The following is a 22,479-nucleotide window of genomic DNA, read 5'->3' as shown; positions in this document are numbered from 1 at the left end:
CCTCAAAAAACTCGAACAAATTTGTCAAACATGATTTCCCTTTCATAGATCCGTGTTGACTCTGTCCAATCCAATTATATTCTAAGTGCCCTGTTACCATGCCTTTGTTTTCAATTTGATACCATCCTTAACTTTCTGAGTGAGCCACGGATGGTTCATCCTTCTCGTAGGAAGTGGCATACAAATTGGCTAGAAATAGCAACGAACCCAGGGACTGGGAGAGATTTGGGATTCAGCAGAGGAGGACAAAGGGTTTGATTAGGGCAGGGAAAATAGAGTACGAGAGGAAGCTTGCACGGAACATTAAAACGGACTGCAAAAACTTCTATAGATATGTAAAGAGTAAAAGGTTAGTAAAGACAAACGTAGGTCCCCTGCAGTCAGAATCAGGGGAAGTCATAACGGGAACAAAGAAATGGCAGACCAATTGAACAAGTACTTTGGTTCGGTATTCACTAAGGAGGACACAAACAACCTTCCGGATATAAAAGGGGTCAGAGGGTCTAGTAAGAAGGAGGAACTGAGGGAAATCCTTATTAGTTGGGAAATTGTGTTGGGGAAATTGATGGGATTGAAGGCCGATAAATCCCCAGGGCCTGATGGTCTGCATCCTATAGTACTTAAGGAGATGGCCTTGGAAATAGCGGATGCATTGACAGTGATTTTCCAACATTCTATAGTCTCTGGATCAGTTCCTATGGAATGGAGGGTAGCCAATGTAACCCGACTTTTTAAAAAAGGAGGGGGAAAGAAAACAGGGAATTATAGCCTGACATCGGTAGTGGGTAAAATGATGGAATCAATTATTAAGGATGTCATAGCAGTGCATTTGGAAAGAGGTGACATGATAGGTCCAAGTCAGCATGGATTTGTGAAAGGGAAATCATGCATGACAAATCTTCTGAAATTTTTTGAGGATGTTTCCAGTAGAGTGGACAAGGGAGAACCAGTTGATGTGGTGTATTTGGACTTTCAGAAGGCTTTCGACAAGGTCCCACACAAGAGATTAATGTGTAAGGTTAAAGCACATAGGATTGGGGGTAGTGTGCTGATGTGGATTGAGAACTGGTTGGCAGACAGGAAGCAAAGAGTAGGAGTAAATGGGTACTTTTCAGAATGGCAGGCAGTGACTAGTGGGGTACTGCAAGGTTCTGTGCTGGGGCCCCAGCTGTTTACATTGTACATTAATGATTTAGACGAGGGGATTAAATGTAGTATCTCCAAATTTGCAGATGACACTAAGTTGGGTGGCAGTGTGAGCTGCGAGGAGGATGCTATGAGGCTGCAGAGTGAATTGGATCAGTTAGATGAGTGGGCAAATGCATGGCAGATGAAGTATAATGTGGATAAATGTGCGGTTATCCACTTTGGTGGTAAAAACAGAGAGACAGACTATTATCTGAATGGTGACAGATTAGGAAAAGGGGAGGTGCAACGAGACCTGGGTGTCATGGTACATCAGTCATTGAAGGTTGGCATGCAGGTACAGCAGGCGGTTAAGAAAGCAAATGGCATGTTGGCCTTCATAGCGAGGGGATTTGAGTACAGGGGCAGGGAGGTGTTACGACAGTTGTACAGGGCCTTGGTGAGGCCATACCTGTAGTATTGTGTACAGTTTTGGTCTCCTAACTTGAGGAAGGAAATTCTTGTTATTGAGGGAGTGCAGCGAAGGTTCACCAGACTGATTCCCGGGATGGCGGGACTGACATATCAAGAAAGACTGGATCAACTGGGCTTGTATTCACTGGAGTTCAGAAGAATGAGAGGGGATCTCGTAGAAACGTTTAAAATTCTGACGGGTTTGGAGAGGTTAAATGCAGGAAGAATGTTCCCAATGTTGGGGAAGTCTAGAACCAGGGGTCACAGTCTAAGGATAAGGGGTAAGCCATTTAGGACCGAGAAACTTTTTCACCCAGAGAGTGGTGAACCTGTGGAACTCTCTACCACAGAAAGTTGTTGAGGTGAATTCACTAAATATATTCAAAAAGGAGTTAGATGTCGTCCTTACTACTTGGGGGATCAAGGGGTATGGCGATAAAGCAGGAATGGGGTACTGAAGTTGCATGTTCAGCCATGAACTCATTGAATGGCGGTGCAGGCTCGAAGGGCCGAATGGCCTACTCCTGCACCTATTTTCTATGTTTCTATGTTTCCAGAGTCTTTCTTTCTCACTGGAATATATCTTTGCTGCGAGTTATAAAATATCTCCTTAAATGTCTGTCACTGCTTATCTACCGTCTTACCTTTCCCAGTCCATTTTAGCAAACTCTGTCTTCATACCTTTGTAATTGTCTTTATTCAGGATACTAGTTTCAGACCCAAGTTTCTCACCCTCAGGCTGAATTTGAAATTCTAACATGCTATGATCACTCTTCCCAAGAGGGTCCTTTACGATGAGATCATGAATTAATCCTATCTCATTTCACATTACCAGATCTAAAATAGGCTGCTCCCTGGTTGGTTCCACACGTGTTGTTCTAAGAAACCATCCCGAATACACTCTATGAACTCCACCTCAAGGCGACCTTTGCCAATTTGATTTGTCCAATCTATATGAAGATTAAAATTGCCCATGATTATTGCAGTACCTTTTCTTACAACCTCCCATTATTTCTTAATTTATACTCTGTCCTACAGTGTAGCTACTGTTCGGAGGCCTATAGCACCAGTGACTTATTTCCCTTATTATTTCTTAACTCCATCCAAACTGCCTATCCTTTCAAAATGTCAAATAGCCTTGAATATTCAGTCCACAGCCTTGGTCCAACTTTGCAACGTCTCTGTAATGGCTATCAGATCATAGTCATTTATATCTCTTTTGTGCTGTTAACTCATCTGTCTTGTTACGAATGCTGCGTGCATTCAGATAAAGAGCCTTTAATTTTGTCTTTTTACCATTTTTCCCCACTCTGACTCGAATTGCTGGTGCACTCATAATATTTTATTTTAAATGCACTTATCTTATTACTAATCTGATCATCGAATGTCACGTCCACCTTTACCTATCTTTCCTGGCCAATTAATTTCAGGGTAGTTGAAAGCCCCCATGTTTATTATTCTGTTTTTTACTAATCTCCCTAATTTGTTTTCCTATTTCTCCCTCCATCTCCCTTCTACTATTAGGTGGTCTATAGACGACTCCTATTAGTGAAATTGATCATTTATCTTTTATTTCTATCCACGAGGATTCTATTTCTGTCTTACTGATAGCTGCATTACTTTTTTCTACTGTCATTATGTTATCTCTAATCAGTAAAGCTACTCCACCTCCCTTTTTTCCCTCTCTATCTTTTCTAAATATGTTGAACCCTGCAATGCTTAATTTCCAGTCCTGATTTTTCTGTAGCCACGTCTCAGTAATCCCTATTATATCTGGTTCCTCGCAAAGCATTATTGCCTCTAGCTCCCCTGTACTCGTGTTTAATTACGACATTTAATGTTTCACTCCCAGTTGGCATGGTAGTGCAAAATGTTGCTGTGCTAACACAATGTACACAAGGCGTGGGTTAGTGGCTATGATTTTCTATCTTCCGAGCTTCCAATCTTAGGGATGTCAGCATCTGATAATGCCTATTTTATCTTGTGTCATCAGAAGTCAAAGGAAGCAAAAGGTAGTGAAACAATACTTGCATTTATATAGCACCTTTAACATAGGAAGACATCTTAAGGCACTTAACAAGAACATAATCGGAAAATAATTGACACAGAACTAAAAGCATGGTCAAAGCCATAGAGGAGAAATGTTTTCACTCAGAGGGTGGTGAACCTGTGGAATTCTCTACCACAGAAGGCTGCGGAGGCCAAGTCACTGAATATATTTAAGAGGGAGATAGATCGATTTCTAGAAACAAAAGGCATCAAGGGGTATGGGGAAAAAGCGGGAATATGGGCCCCAAGTTTCCACATGATTTGCTCCTGATTTTTAGGAGCAACTGGTGTAGAACGGAATATCTTAGAAATCAGAATTCTACTCATTTAGTTTGCTCCAGTTCTAGTCAGTTAGAACAGTTTCACTTTGGAACAGAATTCTTTTTTCAAAAGGGGGCGTGTCCGGCCACTTACGCCTGTTTTCAAAGTTTCGTCAGTGAAAACTTACTCCAAACTAACTTAGAATGGAGTAAGTGAAGATTTTTGTACGCTCGAAAAAACCTTGTCGACACTTTAGAAAATCAGGCGTAGGTTACAAATCAGGCGTAGGGAATGGTGGCGGGGGGGGTGTTTAAAGGAAAGTTTACAAACATTAAACACTTCAGTTTTACAAATAAAGAGCCATCATCAATAATAAATGATAAATACATCAATAAATCAACCAATAAATCAATCAAAAAAAATTAATAAGAATTTTTTTTTAAAATCAATAAATAAAACATTTTCTACTTACCGACTGCAGCACTGGGAGCCCTTCAACAGCGTGCTGGGATGCCACGCCCCCCCCCAGTGTGTCTCTATCACTGTCTCTATCTCTCTGTCTGTCTGTCTGTGTCTCTCATTCTCTGTCTGTCAGTGTCTGTGTTTCTGACAGCGAGGGGAGAGGGAGGAGAGGGGGGGAGCAGAGGGAGGGAAGGGGAAGGGATGGGGAGAAGGGGGGAGGGGGGGAGAAGGGGATAAAGGGGAGAAGGGGGAGAAAGGAGATGAGGGGGAAGGAGATGGGGGGGAAAGGAGATGGGGGGGAAAGGAGATGGGGGGAAGGAGATTGAGGGGGGGGGTGGAAGGAGATTTGGGGGGGGGAAAGGAGAAGGGGGAGGGAGGCTGAATGGGCCGGGCCCGAGACTTCGGGCAGGGCCCGACCCCAGCACCAGATTTACAGGTATGTGGCGTTGGGTCGGGTCGGGGGGGTGGTGGGAGGTCGGTCGGTTCGGTTCGGGTCGGGGGGAGGGAGGGAGAGGGAGGTCAGGTCGGATCCAGTCCGGGGGCGGGGGGGGGGGCGCGGGAGTCGCGTTGGGTCCGGTCGGGGGGGTGGGGGGGCGGGGAGCGGGAGTCGGGTCGGGACCGGGCGGGGGGGGAGGGAGCGGGAGTCGGGTCCAGTCGTGGGGGGGAGCGGGAGTCGGTCTGGGAGCGGGGTGGGGGGGTGGGGGGTGCAGGAGTCGGGTCAGGTCCGGTCCGGTCCGGGAGCGGGAGTCAGGTCGGTGTCGGGTCCGGAGGCGGGAAGCGGGAGTCGAGTCGGGTCAGGAGGAAGCAGGAGCTACCGTGGAAGGAGCCTTATTCACGCAGCCCCAGTGAGGCCATTCGGCCAGGGCTAGGGGCTGCGTGCTTCGGGCCCCTCCCACACAGTTTTGGGCGCCTGGAGCTACTGCACATGCGCGGCCACTGTAGTGCGCATGTGCAGAGGTCCAGGCGCTGTTTTCAGCGCAGGGACCTGGCTCCGCCCCCTACAGCTCCTGCTGCGCTGCGCTGAGGGCCAGAGGCCAGAGGCGCACTTTGTAGCGTGAAAAACGGGCGTCCAGGTCGGGACTGCGCCGTTCTAGGCGTGGCTCGAAACTTGGGCCCATGGTGTTGAGATAGAGAATCAGCCATGATCATATTGAATGACGGTGCAGACTCAAAGGGCCTAATGGCCTACTACAGCTCCATGATCCATTATCTTAAGGAGGGTCTTAAAGGTGGAGAGGGAGGTGGAGAGACGGAAAATCAGTGAACAAGTTACCCAAGGCCATTCTTTAATTTGTTACTCGTATTATCCAACCACCTTCAATTGGAGAGATATTTATGTCTCACTGTTCAATATGAATTATCTATGAAAGCACTGTGTAAATGAAAATAAAAACAGAAAATGCTGCAACTCTACAGCTACAGTTGTTAATTTACCTGAAAAATGAAAACAATGTTACATTCCTGGTGGGACTGTTTTATCATCACGAGTCTAGTCACGAAGTGAGCCATCCTCCTGAACTTACCAAATCTGTTGAGGGACCCCACCTAAATATTAGCATCATTCTTTTTCAGATTAGGAATAACTCATTGATTTTTAAAGTATTTTCTATTGATAATCAGATTTTCAGCAACAATAGTTTTTTTGTATCGTGAATGGGTCCAGGCTAACATCCCCAGTATTGAAGCACTGACCACACTCGATCAGCTTCGCTGGGCAGGCCACATAGTTCGCATGCCAGATACGAGACTCCCTAAACAAATGCTTTATGCAGAGCTCCTTCATGGTAAATGAGCCAAAGGTGGGCAGCGGAAGCGTTACAAAGACACCCTCAAAGCCTCCCTGGTAAAGTGCGACATCACCACTGATACCTGGGAGACCCGGACCAAAGACCGCCCGAGATGGAGAAAGTGCATTCGAGAGGGCGTTGAGCTCTTCGAATCTCAATGCAAAGAGCATGAAGAGGTCAAGCGCATACAGCGGAAGGAGCGCGCGGCAAACCAGCCCCACCCACCCCTTCCCTCGACGAATGTCTGTCCCACCTGTGACAGGCTCTGTGGCTCTCGTATTGGACTGTTCAGCCACCAGCGAACTCACTTTTGGAGTGGAAGCAAGTCTTCCTCGATTCCGAGGGACTGCCTGTGATGATGATAAAATGTGTGTGTATTGCTTTCAATTTGCATGTCAGTTTGGAGTTATATATTTTTACCTTTTGCTTCCTCTTGATCATTTGATTGTTAACAGACAGAGATTGAGTCACGGGATTGTCATTGTGGGATATTCAAAACTATAGAAATCATAGAAATTTGAGGCACAGAAGGAGGCCATTCAGCCGGTCATGCCTTTGCTTTCTCGCTTTTAAAATTATTGATGGAATCAGCTTCCACCACCTTTTCAGGTAGAGCATTAAAGATCCCTGACAATTCTCTGAGTGAAAACATTTATCTGCATCTTCCGCCTAGACATTTTTTCAATGATTTTGAATCTGTGAACTCCAGTTATTGATCCATTCGCCAAAGGAAATAATTATTTCCTGAATGTTTCTATCAGTTCCTGGGATGTGGACATCACTGGCAAGACCAGCATTTATTGCCCATCCCTACCTACCCTTGAGGCGAGCCGCCTTCTTGAACTGCTGCAGTCTGTGCAGTGAAGGTACTCCCACAGTGCTGTTAGGGAGGCAGTGCCAGGATTTTGACCCAGCGACGATGAAGTCAGGATGGTGTGCGAGTTGGAGGGGAACGTGGAGGTGGTGGTGTTCCCATACGCCTGCTGCCCTTGCCCTTTTAGATGGTAAAGGTTGCGGGTTTGGGAGGTGCTGTCGAAGAAACCTTGGCAGTGGTGAGACTCTCACTTGTTGGAGATGGTCATTGCCTGGCAGCTGTGTGGTGCGAATGTTACTTGCCACTTATCAGCCCAAGCCTGTATGTCGTCCAGCGTCCAGGTCTTGTTTCATGCGGACATGGACTGCTCATTATCTGAGAAGTAGCGAATGGAACTGCGCAATCATCAGTGAACATCCTCACTTCTAATCTGTCCTGAAGAACTCCTGCAGCGATGTCCTGAGGCTGAGATGATTGACTTCCAACAACTACAACCATCTTCCTTTGCACTCGGTATGACTCCAGCCAGTGGAGAGATTTCTCCCTGATTCCCATTTGACTTAAATTTTACTAGTGCTCCTTGATGCCACACTCGGTCTCTCTGACACCTTGACATCTTGATCACTCAAGGGTAGTCACTCTATCAAAACCTCTCATCATCTTGAAAATCTCTATTAGATCATCTTCTCTGGATTGTAGTAAGAAAGAAAGGACTTGCATTTATATAGCACCATTCACACCTCAGGACATCCCAAAGTGCTTTACAGCCAAGTAGTACTTTTGAAGTGTAGTCACTGTTGTAACGGCCTGTAATTTGCAGCTGGCGGCGATGCAATGGTAATTGCCGTTGCCTTCGAAGAAAGATGCCCAAAGAAATCGCGTGATCTCTGTAGCAAAAAAACTGCGGTTTCTCAACGTGTAATTGATTGTAGTGCTGTGAATAGGGAATTCCTAGTGTAGTGCGGCAGTAATGGTATCAAGCTGTCTAAGCAGCCAATCAGATTGAAGAATTCACACAGACAGCAATCCAGGAAATAAAAAGCAACTTTTATCCTCACTTTGTAAAAATCTTACTTAGAACAAAATAAATATTAGCACTTTCACATGATAAGGCAGAAGCTGAAATATCATGATCAACATTTTTTAAATTATCTTTTTAATTGAAATTTTTATCATAATGCAGAAATTTGACATTTTACAAATGTAAAAATTACTTTTTCAGAGTCAATAGTTTCGCTGTTAAGACCTCAGTTACACCTATTCTGACAAAGTTTAACATTTAATGGAGTGTATAACAGCGATGTTAACGCATAAAACCCCAAGTTGTCATTCGTTCCACTGATTTCACTGATTGCTGGCTATGCAGGGTGGGGGAGAAGGGGTTAGTTCCACAGAACAGCCTGTGTCAGAACAATGAATGACTGACCCCAACGTCAAGATTTCCACGTTTATCTGCGCAAGCGCTAAATCCTGATGTTTCAGAGGGGCAATAACGGCGAACGCAGACAGTTCACCCTCATTACCTCATCAGCAAACTTGACTACGTTACACTCAGTCCATTCTTGCAAGTCGTTAATATAGATTGTAAATAGCTGGGGTCCCAGCACTGATCCCTGCGGCACCCTACTAGTTATTGGTTGCCAACCAGAGAATGAACCATTTATCCTGACTCTGTTCTCTGTTACTTAGCCAATCATCTACCCATGCTAATATATTAACCCCAACCCCGTGAACTTTTATCTTGTGCAGTAACCTTTTATGTGGCACCTTGTCAAATGCCTTCTGGAAGTCAAAATACACCACATCCACTGGTTCCCCTTTATCCACCCTGTTCGTTACATCCTCACATGACTTCCCCTTCATAAATCCATGCTGATTCTGCCTGTCCGAATTTAGCTTTTTCAAATGTTCTGCTACTGCTTCTTTAATAATGGACTCCAACATTTTCCCAACCACAGATGTGAGGCTAACTGGTCTATAATTTCCTGCTTTTTGTCTGCCTCCTATTTTCAATAAGGGTGTTACATTTGCAGTTTTCCAATCTGCTGGGACCTTCCCAGAATCCAGGGAATTTTTGTAAATTACAACCAATGCTTCCACAATCCCTGCCGCTACTTAGAAACATAGAAACATAGAAAATAGGTGCAGGAGTCGGCCATTCGTCCCTTCGATCAATAAGATCATGGCTGATCATTCCCTCAGTACCCCTTTCCTGCTTTCTCTCCATATCCCTTGGTCCCCTTTACCGTAAGGGCCATATCTAACTCCCTTTTGAATATATTCAATGAACTGGCATCAACAACTCTCTGCGGCAGGGAATTCCATCGGTTAACAACTCTCTGAGTGAAGAAGTTTCCCCTCATCTCAGTCCTAAATGGCCTACCCCTTATCCGAAGACTATGTTCCCTGGTTCTGGACTTCCCCAACATCGGGAACATTCTTCCAGCATCTAACCTGTCCAGTCCCATCAGAATCTTATACGTTTCTATGAGATCCCCTCTCATCCTTCTAAACTCCAGTGAATAAAGGCCCAGTTGGTCCAGTCCCTCCTCATATGACAGCCCAGCCATCCCTGGAATCAGTCTGGTGAACCTTCGCTGCACTCCCTCAATAGCAAGAACGTTCTTCCTCAGATTAGGAGATCAAAACTGAACACAGTATTCCAGGTGAGGCCTCACCAAGGCCCTGTATAACTGCAGTAAGACCTCCCTGCTCCGATACTTAAATCCCCGAGCTATGAAGGCCAACATACCATTTGCCTTCTTCACCGCCTGCTGTACCAGCGTGCCCATTTTCAGTGACTGATGAACCATGACATCCAGGTCTCGTTGCACCTCCCCTTTTCCTAATCTGCCGCCATCCAGATAATATTCTGCCTTTGTGTTTTTGCCCCCAAAATGAATAACCTCACATTTATCCATATTATACTGCATCTGCCATGCATTTGCCCACTTACCTAACCTGTCCAAGTCACCCTGCAGCCTCTTAGCGTCCCCCTCACAGCTCACACCGCCACCTAGTTTAGTGTCATCGCAAACTTGGAGATATTACACTCAATTCTTTCATCTAAATCATTAATGTATATTGTAAAGAGCTGGGGTCCCAGCACTGAGCCCTGCGGCACTCCACTAGTCACTGCCTGCCATTCTGAAAAGGAACCGTTTATCCCAACTCTCTGTCAACCAGTTCTCAATCCACGTCAGTACATTACCCCCAATACCATGCGCATTGATTTTGCACACCAATCTCTTGTGCGGGACCTTGTCAAAAGCCTTTTGAAAGTTCAAATACACCACATCCACTGGTTCTCCCTTGCCCACTCTGATAGTTACATCCTCAAATGTTCCAGAAGATTCGTCAAGCATAAATCCATGCTGACTTGGTCCAATCCTGTCACTGTTTTCCAAATGCGCTGCTATTTCATCCTTAATGATTGATTCCAACATTTTCCCCACTACTGATGTCAGGCTAACCGGTCTATAATTACCCATTTTCTCACTCCATCCTTTTTAAAAAAGTGATGTTACATTAACTACTCTCCAGTCCATAGGAACTGATCCAGAGTCAATAGACTGTTGGAAAATGATCAGCAATGCATCCACTATTTCTAGGGCCACTTCCTTAAGTACTCTGGGATGCAGACGATCAGGCCCCGGGGATTTATCGGCCTTCAATCCCATCAATTTCCCAAACACAATTTTCCGCCTGATAAAGATATCCTTCGGTTCCTCCTTCTCACTAGACCTACTGTCCCCTAGTACATTCGGAAAGTTATTTGTGTCTTCCTTCGTGAAGACAGAACCGAAGCATTTGTTCAATTGGTCTGCCATTTCTTTGTTCCCCATTATAAATTCTCCTGAATCCGACTGCAAGGGACCTACGTTTGTCTTCACTAATCTTTTTCTCTTTTACGGAGCGGTAGCACAGGAGGCCGACTCAATTTATGCCGCTCGGATGCCTGCATCTTGTCGCCTGAAGATGACAAATAAAATCCTGCTGAAAAATTCAATAAACCTCACCCACACTTCCCCACTTCTGCAATAAATCAATAAGAGTTGAAAAAGTGAAATTACAGCACTTACATAAGAACATAATAACATCAGAAATAGGAGCAGGAGTAGGCCATTTGACCCCTCGAGCCTGCTCCGCCATTCAATAAGATCATGGCTGATGTGATCATGAACTCAGCTCCACTTCCCTGCCGGCTTCCTATAACCCTTGATTCCCTTATCGTTCAAAAATCTGTCTATCTCCGCCTTAAATATATTCAATGACCCAGCCTCCACAGCTCTCTGGGCAGAGAATTCCACAGATTTACAAGCCTCTGAGAGAAGAAATTTCTCCTCATCTCAGTTTTAAATGGGTGGCCCCTTATTCTAAGTCTACATCCCCTAGTTTTAGTTTCCTCCATGAGTGGAAATATCCTCTCTGCATCCAACTTGTTGAGCCCCCTCATTACCTTATAAGTTTCAATAAGATCACTTCTCATTCTTCTGAACTCCAATGTGTTGGAGCAGCCCAACCTGCTCAACCTATCTTCATAAGTCAACCCCCTCATCTCCGGAATCAACCTAGTGAATCTTCTCTGAACAGCCTCCAATGCAAGTATATCCTTCCTTAAATACGGGGACCAAAATTGCATGCAGTACTCTAGGTCTCATTGATATCCTGCACAGTTGTAGCAGGACTTCTCTGCTTTTATACTCTATCCTCCTTGCAATAAAGGCCAACATTCAATTTGCCTTCCTGATTACTTGCTGTCATCATCATAAGCAGTCCCTCAGAATCGAGGAGGACTTGCTTCCACTCCCAAAGTGAGTTCTTTGATGGCTGAACAGTCCAATACGAGAGCCATAGACCCTGTTACAGGTGGGACAGACATTCATTGGGGGTAGGTTCGGGGCTCCTTCCGCTGCCTGCGCCTGGCCTCTTCATGCTCCTTGCCTCGACACTCAAAGAGCTCAACGCCCTCCCGGATGGACTTTCTCCACCTCAGGCGGTCTGCGACCAGGGTCTCCCAGATGTCAGTGGTGATGTCGCACTTTACCAGGGAGGCTTTGAGGGTGTCCTTATAATGTTTCCGCTGTCCTCCTTTGGCTCATTTACCATGAAGGAGCTCCATATAAAGCATTTGCTTAGGGAGTCTCGTATCTGGCATGCGTACTATGTGGCCTGCCCAGCGAAGCTGATCGTGTGTATGGTCAGTGCTTCAATACTGGGGATGATAGCCTGGTCGAGGATACTGGTGTTGGTGCACCTGTCCTCCCAGGAGATTTGCAGGATCTTGCGGAGACATCATTGGTGATTTTTCTCCAGCGACTTGAGGTGCCTTCTGTACATCGTCCATGCCTCAGAACCATACAGGAGGGCGGGTATTACTACAGCCCTGTAAACCATGAGTTTGGTGGTAGATTTGAGGGCCTGGTCTTCAAACACTCTTTTCCGCAGGCGGCCGAAGGCTGCGCTGGCGTACTGGAGGAGATCCTGAATCTCCACATCAATCTCTGCCTTTGTTGATAAGAGGCTCCCGAGATATGGGCGATGGTCCACGTTGTCCAGGGCCGCACCATGGATCTTGATGATTGGAGGGCAGTGCTGTGCGGCGATGACAGGCTAGTGAAGGACCTTTGTCTTACGGATGTTAAGCGTAAGACCCATGCTTTTATATGCCTCAGTGAATGCATTGACTATATCGTGAAGTTCAGCCTCTGAATGTACACAGACGCAGGCATCGTCCACATACTGCAGCTCAATATCAGAGGTTGGGGTGATCTTGGACTGGCCTGAAGGCGGTATAGGTTAAACAGCTTCCCACTGGTTCTGTAGTTTAATTCCACTCCAGCGGGGAGCTTGTTGATTGTGAGGTGGAGCATGGCGGCGAGGAAGATTGAGAAAAGGGTTGGAGCGATAACGCAGCCCTGTTTGACCCCGGTCCGCACATGGATTGGGTCTGTAATGGATCCGTTGGTAAGGATCACGGCCTGCATGTCATCGTGAAGCAGGCGAAGGATGTTGACAAACTTTTGGGGGCATCCAAAACGGAGGAGGATTGCTCCATAGACACTCACGGTTGACAGTGTCAAAGGCCTTTGTAAGATCGAAAAAGGCCATATATAAGGGCTGCCGCTGCTCCCTGCATTTTTCCTGCAACTGGCGCGCTGCAAAGATCATGTCTGTTGTGCCCCGTAGGGGACGAAATCCGCATTGTAGAAACATCGAAAACATAGAACATAGAAACATAGAAAATAGGTGCAGGAGTAGGCCATTCGGCCCTTCTAGCCTGCACCGCCATTCAATGAGTTCATGGCTGAACATGCAACTTCAGTACCCCATTCCTGCTTTCTCGCCATACCCCTTGATCCCCCTAGTAGTAAGGACTTCATCTAACTCCTTTTTGAATATACTTAGTTGAATATATTGTGATTCCGGGAGGAGCTCCTCGGCCACAGGAAGAAGGCGATTGAGGAGAACTCGAGCGACAACTTTCCCAGTGGTTGAAAGCAGGGAGATTCCCCTGTAGTTGCCGCAGTCACAATCACTGCATCTCTGAGATCTCCCAGCATGCTCTCCTCCCTCCAGATGAGAGAGATGAGGTCATGTATCCGCACCAACAGCGGGTCTCCGCCATATTTTAGCACCTCAGCAGGGATTCCATCCGCACCCGTAGCCTTGTTATTCTTAAGATGTTTTATGGCTTTGCCTACCTCGTGCAACATTGGAGTTTCACTGAGTTGGTGGCAGGTGGCATGCTGCGGGATGGAATCAAGAACACTCGAGTCAAAGGCAGAGTCTTGATTGAGGAGATCTTCAAAGTTCTCCTTCCATCGGGCCCTAGCAGCCTCAGTGTCCTTGATGAGTGTTTCCCCATTCTTGGCCAGGAGTGGGGTGGGGCCTTGGGAGTTTGGACCGTAGGTGGCCTTGACTGCAGTGAAGAATCCTCGCATGTCGTGGCTGTCGGCCAGTTGTTGTATCTCCTGTGCTTTCTCCATCCACCACCTGTTCTTTCGGTCCCGAGTTTTTTGTTGGATCTGAGCCTTGAGCTGTCTATAATGTTGTTTTGCAGCTCCCGGGTTAGGCTGTTGCTTGAGGCTCAGAAATGCTTTGCGCTTGCGATCTATTAGTTCTTCGATCTCCTAATCATTTTCATCAAACCAGTCCTGATGTTTTCTGGTTGAGTGACCAAATGTCTCTTCACAGGCACTGGTTATAGAGGCCTGGAGGGCAGACCAAGCGGCATGGGGATTCAGCATCTCAGAATCATCAAGGCACGCCAGATTGGCTGTGAGGCGCTAGCTGTATAGGGCTCTCTTAGCTGGATCTCTAAGTGCCCCGGCATTAACTTTTTTGCGGAACTACTTCTGTTGTCCTTTCTGCTCACTCACCTAACCTATCCAAGTCACTCTGCAGCCTCATAGCATCCTCCTCGCAGCTCACACTGCCACCCAACTTAGTGTCATCAGCAAATTTGGAGATATTACATTTAATCCCCTCGTCTAAATCATTAATGTACAATGTAGTGGGCAAATGCATGGCAGATGAAGTATAGTGTGGATAAATGTGAGGTTATCCACTTTTGTGGTAAAAACAGAGAGACAGACTATTATCTGAATGGTGACAGATTAGGAAAAGGGGAGGTACAATGAGACCTGGGTGTCATGGTATATCAGTCATTGAAGGAAGGCATGCAGGTACAGCAGGCGGTTAAGAAAGCAAATGGCATGTTGGCCTTCATAGCGAGGGGATTTGAGTACAGGGGCAGGGAGGTGTTACTACAGTTGTACAGGGCTTTGGTGAGGCCACACCTAGAGTATTGTATACAGTTTTGGTCTCCTAACTTGAGGAAGGACATTCTTGCTATTGAGGGAGTTCATCGAAGGTTCACCAGACTGATTCCCGGGATGGCGGGACTGACATATCAAGAAAGACTGGATCAATTGGGCTTGTATTCACTGGAGTTCAGAAGAATTAGAAGGGATCTCATAGAAACGTTTAAAATTCTGACGGGCTTAGACAGGTTAGATGCAGGAAGAATGTTCCCAATGTTGGGGAAGTCCAGAACCAGGGGTCACAGTCTAAGGATAAGGGGTAAGCTATTTAGGACCGAGATGAGGAGAAACGTCTTCACCCAGAGAGTGGTGAACCTGTGGAATTCTCTACCACAGAAAGTTGTTGAGGCCAATTCACTAAATATATTTAAAAAGGAGTTAGATGTAGTCCTTACGACTAGGGGGTTCAAGGGGTATGGCGAGAAAGCAGGAATGGGGTACTGAAGTTGCATATTCAGCCATGAACTCATTGAATGGCGGTGCAAGCTAGAAGGGCCGAATGGCCTACTCCTACTCTATGTTTCTATGTTTCTATAAACAGCTAGGGCCCCAGCACAGAACCTTGCGGTACCCCACGAGTCATTGCTTGCCATTCTGAAAAGTACCCATTTACTTCTACTCTTTGCTTTTTGTCTGCCAATCAGTTCTCAATCCACGTCAGCACACTATCCCCAATCCCATGTGCTTTAACTTTGCACATTAATCTCTTGTGTGGGACCTTGTCGAAAGCCTTCTGAAAGTCCAAATACACCACATCAACTGGTTCTCCCTTGTCCACTCTACTGGAAACAGTCGAATGGACTGGTCTCCTAACGCCTGCGAGCGTAACGCAAACTGTCAGCGCGCCGTTAAACCTTCACTGATGTTCACGGCAAGCACTGACAGCACCCTCTGGGACGCTAACGAATAGTGCTAACCAACCGAATTTTTCCCCCTTCTTAACTCCGTGCCCACTCCAGCAACCATGCAATCACCAGCAAAAGAACTAGGGCCAAAACAGTGGGAGGGGTGGCGGGGGGGGGCGGGGGCGGGTGTTGTGAGAGGATCTTAAAAATTGCTCTCTGACCCCCTCAGGTGATTGAAACCAGTGCCGGAGATCACACGGACCATGCTTACGTTAACTGTTAAAGTGCTTACCTTTTATATGATGTGATCTCTGCCCTTGCCAAGAATCAGTCCAGCTCCGTTTTGAAAGTGTGCATAGAGTCAACACACACCTCACCAGCTGGAAACTTATTCCAGAGACTCACTGCTGTCTGTGAAAAGAAAAACAATACCTAACATTCTCCCCTATTCCTTCTCTTGTGCAGTTTAAATACATGTCCCCATTTCCTCCCCAGTCTGACAAACTGAAATAATCTATCAACAGGTAGGAAATCCAGCACTTCAGGGACTGAGAGTAATGAAATTCCCTTGCCCGTTAAAATATCAAAGCCAATGGTGTAAATAATGTTTCTTCTCGTTCACGCTATTGCACAAATAAATCGATCATGAATTCACATTTGCTTTAAAATCAAAGTCATCTTGTCTTTTAAGGTTGTGACATTTTCCAATATTCTTCACGAAGAAATTCAAGAATCTTGCTGATATCTGTGTTGATCCGTACCGCAGAAGTATATTTTTTAACAAAATATTTTCAAAGAAAACTTTTAATATAATGGCCCGGATTTTGCGGTCAGCAGTGAAGTGACAGTGCTCGCCACTGACCTCAAACAAAGCTGCCCACAAAGATCTATTATTTTAAAAAATCATTCCTGGGATGTGGGCGTCACTGGCAAGACCGGCATTCATTGCCCATCCCCGATTGCCCTTGATAAGGTGGTGGTGAGCCACCTTCTTGAACCGCTGCAGTCCATGTACTAAAGGTGTTCCCACAGTGCTGTTAGGGAGGGATTTCCAGGATTTTGACCCAACGACGATGAAGGAACGTCCAAAATATTTCCAAGTCTGGATGGTGAGTAACTTCGAGGGGAACTTGCAGGTGGTGGTGCTCCTATGCGCCTGCTACCCTTGTCCTTCTAGGTGGTGGAAGCCACGGGTTTTGGAGGTGCTGCCGAAGAAACCTTGGCGAGTTGCTGCAGTGCATCTTGGAGATGGTGCACACTGCAGCCACGGTGCACCGGTGGTGGAATCAGTGAATGTTTAAGTGGTGGATGGGGTGCAAATCAAGTGGGCTGCTTTGTCTTGGATGGTGTCAAGCTTTTTGAGTGTTGTTGGAGCTGCACTCAGTGGAGAGTGTTCCATCACACTCCTGACTTGTGCCTTGTAGATGATGGGTAGTCAGGAGGTGAGACACTCGACGCAGAATACCCAGCATCTGACCTGCTTTTGTTGCCATGGTATTTACGTGGCTGGTCCGTTAAGTTTCTTGTCAATGGTGAACCCGAGGATGTTGATGGTGGGGGATAGTAATGCCGTTGAATGACAAGAGGCTTCTTGGAGATAGTCATTGCCTGGCACTTGAGGCACGGATATTACTTGTCACTTACCAGCCCACGCGTGAATGTTGTCCAGGTCTTGCTGCATGTGGGCATGGACTGCTTCATTATCTGAGGAGTTGCGAATGGTACTGACTATTGTGCAGTCGTCAACGAACATTCCCACTTCTGGCCCTATGATGGAGGGAAAGTAGTGATCTCTGTGGCATGGATTTCACATTTCCCGATGTTAGTCTAATTCTGGCGTCAACTTGAGGGGATTTCCAGCATCCAGCAACAGTGATGTCTTCAAGCAAGCTGAGCAGCCAATAACATTTTCTTAAACGATAAGGGGATAAGGGATTATGGGGAGCGGGCAGGGAAGTGGACCTGAGTCCATGATCGGATCAGCCATGATCGTATTGAATGGTGGAGCAGGCTTGAGGGACCGTATGGCCTACTCCTGTTCCTATTTCTTATGTTCTTATGTTCTTATGACATTGAAGTATTCTCACAGACAGCAAACCAGGAAGTAAAATGCACTGATTACTTTACTTTTTATAAATTTTACACATGGGATTAAGGTAAAACCTGAAATATCATAAACAAAGTTTAAAAAAATAATCTTTAATATATTAAAAGGCTGTGGAGGTTGAATCAGAATGGAAACATGTGATATTGCTCAAATATAAAATTCACTTTTTTAGGGCCAGAGAACGTGTTCAGTAGTGGTTACGACTTAGTACGCCATTGCACTTTATTCAAAATGTTCACTTTTTCAGGATTTTTTAACAGCGATATTACAGTGTAAAAGGGGAATTCTTGTCAGTTCAGTAATTTCGAAAGATTGCTGTCTGTGGGGACTTCAACAGCGCACCTTGTGGTGAAGCAGGGAATTACATCAGCAACTTCTGGATTTTTATGTTTAACTGCGGTTGCTGTCGGTTTCGCAGAGTAATGACAGCAAATGACGACAGTTTCGCTGTCATTACAACCACAAAACCCAGGCCAATATCGGATTTCAGTACTACTTGGATTTAAAATGACACCTTTCACATTGCTACTGAAGAAAGATCAATTGCACATCAAAGACAATGTCTATTGAGGCCTGTGAGCTAAATGCTGCTCCAACTAAAGGGCTATAAACTGAGACTTGCTCTCATTGAAAAGACCCATCAACCTGGTGTTACTGTAACTAAAAGGACCCGCGAAGTGAAAGGGCCAGTTCACCTGGGATCACACTGATCAGAGGGACCTGTGACTCTGAGATCATTTTTTTTTATTCGTTCATGGGATGTGGGCATCACCGACATTTATTGCCCATCCCTAGTTGCCCTTGAGAAGGCAGCATGGAGGCCCCGGCCTGCGTGAGAACACCAGCGGCATGTCGAGGCCATAAAAGGAGCGGCATGGAGCCCCGGGAGCGGCGTGCAGGCCCCGGAAGCGGTGTGGAGGCATACTATTTCAGGGAGCAGCGCGAGCTGGTGCAGGAGGGTGACGGCAGTGAAGAGTGACGTCATCAAGGTCCAGGTCAGTGATTGGAGCGTGGGCAGATACAGCATTAGCGGTGAGATCGGGGCGAAGGAGCAGCAAGAGACTATGGAGGGACGTGCTCGGGGCCGAGGAGAGGCGTGAGTTCGGGGCCAGGGGCCCAGGGGCAGCACGGGCCAGTCCACACTGCGATATGTGTCCGTGCTAGGTCCGTGCAGCAGAACAGGTCTCCAGTCGTCTTGGATAACCCTTGCCACTGGATCAAGACCTAGCTGTGTCAAGCCTGTGTGGTGGCTGGTGTGCAACGGCCACCACACGTTAAAAAAGTCCATGCACAAGCATCTTCCATCCTTCAGGATGTAGTTCGGGACATGGAATATTAGGTCCTTCATTGAAACACCTGTGAACTCATCCTTTTTTGGCGTAGAAGCAAGTCATCCTCATTTCGGGGGATTGCCTATGATGGATGATGAGAAGGTAGTGGTGAGCCGCCTTATAGAACTGAGTGGTTTGTTATGGGTCTGGAGTCACGTTTCGGCCAGACCGGGTAAGGACATACATAGAAACATAGAAACATAGAAAATAGGTGCAGGAGTAGGCCATTCGGCCCTTCTAGCCTGCACCGCCATTCAATGAGTTCATGGCTGAACATTCAACTTCAGTACCCCATTCCTGCTTTCTCGCCATACCCCTTGATCCCCCTAGCAGTAAGGACCTCATCTAACTCCTTTTTGAATATATTTAGTGAATTGGCCTCAACAACTTTCTGTGGTAGAGAATTCCACAGGTTCACCACTCTCTGGGTGAAGAAGTTCCTCCGCATCTCGGTCCTAAATGGCTTACCCCTTATCCTTAGACTGTGACCCCTGGTTCTGGACTTCCCCAACATTGGGAACATTCTTCCTGCATCTAACCTGTCTAACCCCGTCAGAATTTTATATGTTTCTATGAGGTCCCCTCTCATTCTTCTGAACTCCAGTGAATACAAGCCCAGTTGATCCAGTCTTTCTTGATAGGTCAGTCCCGCCATCCCGGGACGGCAGATTTCCTTCCCAAAAGGACATTAGTGAACCAGATGGGCTTTTATGACAATCCAGTAGTTTCATGATCACCATTACTGACACTTGCTTTTTATTCCCGATTTATTAATTGAATTTAAATTCCCCAGTTGCTGTGGTGGAGTTTGAAATCATGTCTCCAGATCATCAGTCCAGGCCTCTGGCTTACTAGTACAGTAAAGTAACCACTATGCTACCATACCCGAACTTTGAATTACCACAGACTATGTGAGTCATCCAAAAGCAGCTAGGACTGAGTTATGCAAACACCACTAACAATAAGTAAAGCAACCCTCAAAGCGGCAGAAGACATCAGAAAGACAAATTATAGATAGCTGCAAAAAAATATCAATTATTTTAGTGTTAAACACCCAACATGGGAATTAGTAATTGGTTGAAGGAAGTCTTCACAAATGAATATTGAATAAATTCTAGGTTCAGTAAAATCAGCTCAGGAAGTTAAAACACACGTAAATATCATAACATTTGTGTTATTTAAAACAAAATCTCAAGGAATTAGAGGGTCAACTTTAACTGCAGGTGGTTTTTGGATGATCGGTGGGTGGTAGGGTTACCAACTCTGATTGGACATCTTGCTGGAAGTTTGATCACATCATCTCCTACTGCCTCGCCCCCACACTCTCGCCTTCCTACGCCAATCATAAAGTGAATAGACTCTTCATTACCCAATTGGATAATCCTTGACTTGCGGTCAAACAGCCTTTTGATCCCCACGTAAAATAATTTTATCACTTAGCAAACATAAGCGTTCAAAGAAAATTTCTCAAATGCACAATTTTCTTTATTGGCCCTATTATTTTTTTTTTCCTGGGTTGCTCGCAGCAGTGTCGGAGATTAGTCATTCATTCCTGGAGGTTTGGTAACGCGAACAGTTGGCATGATTAAGTCGCCGCCCAATGCCATCAGTCTGAGCCCTCACCATTTAAGTTTCATTGCCATGTTGCCTGTGCATTTTTAGCAGTGACGGGCAGCACTCCTAACTGGGAGGCGGAATTTCCGGAGTCCTGCCACCCACTTAAAGAGTGAACGCACCTCTTAAGGCTCAGTGAGTAGCACCTTCGCCTCTGAGTCAGAAGGTTGGAAATTGAAGTCCCACTCCAGGGACTTGAGCACAAAAATATCAAGACTGACACTCCCAGTTGGGCAGCGGAAATGTTTCAAGGATACCCTCAAAGTCTCCTTGATAATGTGCAGCATCCCCACCGACACCTAGGAGTCCCTGGCCATAGACTGCCCTGGGTGGGGCAGGAGCATCCTTGGAGGGCGCTGAGCACCTCGAGTCTCATCGCCGAGAGCATGCAGAAAACAAGCACAGGCAGCGGAAGGAATGTGCGGCAAACCAGACTCCCCACTCACCCTTTCCTCCAACCACTGTCTGTCCCACCTGTGACAGAGACTGTATTGGACTGTTCAGTCACCTGAGAACTCACTTTTGGAGTGGAAGCAAGTCTTCCTCGATTTCGAGGGACTGTCTATGATGATGATGATGATGATGATGAGTCCTGAGGGAGTGCAATGCCGTCTTTCAGATGAAACGTTAAATTGTGTCTGCTCTCTCAAGTGGATGTAAAAGATCTCACGGCACTATTTCGAAGAAGAGCAAAGGCGTTATCCCCGGTGTCCTAGCCAATATTTATCCCTCAATCAACACAATAAAAAAACAGATTATTTGGTCATTATCACATTGCTGTTTGTGGGAGCTTGCTGTGCGCAAATTGGCTGCTGTGTTTCCTACATTACAACAGTGACTACACTTCAAAAAGTACTTCATTGGCTGAAAAGCGCTTTGAGATATCCGGTGGTCGTGAAAGGCACCAAATAAATCTAAGTCTTTCTTTCTTTTAAAGGTGACGTGATGCTCAGTTGAATTTAGTGCGGACCCTGCAACAATAGCGCAGTTACATATGACTCAGGCCAGAGCACCTAACTTCTGCAATACTGGTGCATATGGAGCAAGTGTGAGTATGCAGGCAGATCCTGTTCCCCTCGGATGGCAAGGAGGTACCTGTTGTGTATGTATAATGTATGCATTGTAACATTAGACCATTGAATGTATCTTCAAACTGTATACACCATACTTGTACCACCAGAGGGTGCTACAGGTGGAGATCCAAGGATTACCTGCACATGCAGGTAACCAAGTATAAAAGGGAGCTCACCTCATTGTGTCCTCACTCTGGGAGCTACAATAAATGGACTAAGGTCACAACAGTTCAAATAATATACCCATCTCGTGGAGTTATTACTAGAGTGCTTGCACATATAACAGTACCCAAACAGACACTTCAGCGGGCCTAGAGGGAGGTAGCAAACAATGTCAACGCTCGCACCATCACCCCCAGGATGTGAGTTCAGTGCTGGAACCATAGAATGGTTACAACACAGGATGCCATTCGGCCCGTCGAGCCCGTGCCGGCTCTCTGTACAAGCACCTCAGCTAGTCCCAATCCCCCGCCATTTCCCCATAGCCCTGCAATTTTTTTTTTCCTTCAGGCACTTATCCATTTCCCTTTTGAAAGCCATGAGTGAGTCTGTCTCTACCAGCCTCTCAGGCAGTGCATTCCAGATCCTAACCACTCATTGCGTATTGAGTTTTTCCTCATGTCGCCTTGGATTCTTTTGCCAAATCTGTGTCTTCTGGTTCTCGACCCTTCCGTCAACAGGAACAGTTTCTCTCTACTCTGTCCAGACCCC

The 22,479-nt window shown here is 46.1% G+C and overlaps 1 long non-coding RNA gene across 1 annotated transcript in view; it reads left to right on the top strand.

The window, feature by feature from the left end:
- Positions 1-22,479, top strand: part of LOC139260653 (uncharacterized) — an 87,410-nt gene that overhangs the window by 46,216 nt on the left and 18,715 nt on the right. The window contains exon 2 of the long non-coding RNA XR_011592837.1: positions 21,633-21,743. This is a non-coding gene — a long non-coding RNA (uncharacterized lncRNA). The remainder of the gene's footprint in view (positions 1-21,632; positions 21,744-22,479) is intronic.

The sequence above is a fragment of the Pristiophorus japonicus genome, chromosome 1 (genome assembly GCF_044704955.1).
Source record: "Pristiophorus japonicus isolate sPriJap1 chromosome 1, sPriJap1.hap1, whole genome shotgun sequence".
In the NCBI taxonomy this organism is placed as follows: domain Eukaryota; kingdom Metazoa; phylum Chordata; class Chondrichthyes; family Pristiophoridae; genus Pristiophorus; species Pristiophorus japonicus.
Note: the sequence above shows the minus strand (reverse complement) of the source record. Positions and strands in the feature narration are given on the sequence as shown.